Below are 1,583 nucleotides of genomic sequence, written 5' to 3' on the forward strand. Positions count from 1 at the left end.
TTTTCTCCACTACTGGACTGATGAGATTATTTATTACACTTTTATAATTAAGAACATTAAAAAAAAAACGTCTTTTTCGTTAACCATAACTCTTCCATTAATTAGTGGTTAACACTTTACCATTGAAGTAGTTAACACTTAACAGTATCACTGTTCGCATATGTGCATACCAAGATAAAATAGGAATTTAAAAAAATATATATATTTAATACGACATATGACAATTTATCAACCAAATGTATAGATATACCATAATAGTTTAGGAAACATTTTAAGTGTATTGGAAGTACCGGTGCACAGTTATTTTAATCGTTAATCTAAATTATAAAAAATATATATAATATATATTAATTAAAATCAACGGTTAAAATAATCGGTGCACTTAAAATGTTTTCAATAATTTATTGCAAGAAAATTAGATTGTTCTGTTTTTACAATATTTGAACTTTTAACGTGCCAAATCCATCCTATGATATATAAGTTCATTAGATAGTAATGAGAAACATATGCTTAGATAGGAAAACAACTAACTATAGAGCTCTTCTTAAATTGAATTCATTGGTATACAGTTTAAAAAAAATGATTGAGATAGTCTCAAATGCATTACAATATACAAGTAGTATTCTTCCAAAAAAAACATATTTTTTTTAGATATTGACTAAATTTTAGTATAACACTACAACAACAACAAAGCCTTGTCCCACTAAGTGGGGTCGGCTACATGAATCAAACGACGCCATTGTGCTCTGTCATGTATCATGTCTACAGTGAGACCGTTTACATGTAGATCTCGTCTGACCACCTCATGGATGGTCTTCTTAGGTCTTCCTCTGCCTTTCGCCCTTTGTCCATCTTCCATCTCATCCACCCTCCTGACTGGATGTTCTATCGGTCTTCTTCTCACATGTCCAAACCACCTGAGACGCGATTCAACCATCTTTTCCACAATGGGTGCTACTCCAACTCTCTCCCTTATATCTTCATTCCTTATTTTATCCAATCGCGTATGACCACTCATCCATCTCAACATCTTCATCTCTGCCACACTCAGCTTATGTTCGTGCTCCCCTTTAGCCGCCCAACACTCCGTACCATACAGCATCGCCGGTCTTATAGCGGTGCGATAGAATTTACCTTTAAGTTTTAAAGGCACTTTTTTGTCGCATATAAAACCAGATGCACTCCGCCATTTTGACCAACCTGCTTGGATCCTATGATTTACATCATGTTCAATCTCTCCATTATCCTGTATGATGCACCCAAGATACTTAAAACTTTTAACTTTTCGTATAGGATGTTCTCTCCAATTTTCACCTCTATATTGGAATTTTTCCTTCTAAGACTGAACTTACATTCCATATATTCCATCTTGCTACGGCTTATGCGTAGACCATACACTTCTAGAGCTTCTCTCCATAACTCCAACTTCTTATTTAAGTCTTCCCTTGACTCTCCCATAAGAACGATATCATCGGCAAAAAGCATGCACCATGGAACAGGCTCTTGGATGTGCTCTGTGAATACTTCCAAGACTAATGTGAAAAGGCATGGACTTAAGGATGATCCCTGGTGTAATCCTATAC

This window comes from Arachis duranensis, chromosome 4, assembly GCF_000817695.3.
Source record: "Arachis duranensis cultivar V14167 chromosome 4, aradu.V14167.gnm2.J7QH, whole genome shotgun sequence".
NCBI lineage: Eukaryota > Viridiplantae > Streptophyta > Magnoliopsida > Fabales > Fabaceae > Arachis > Arachis duranensis.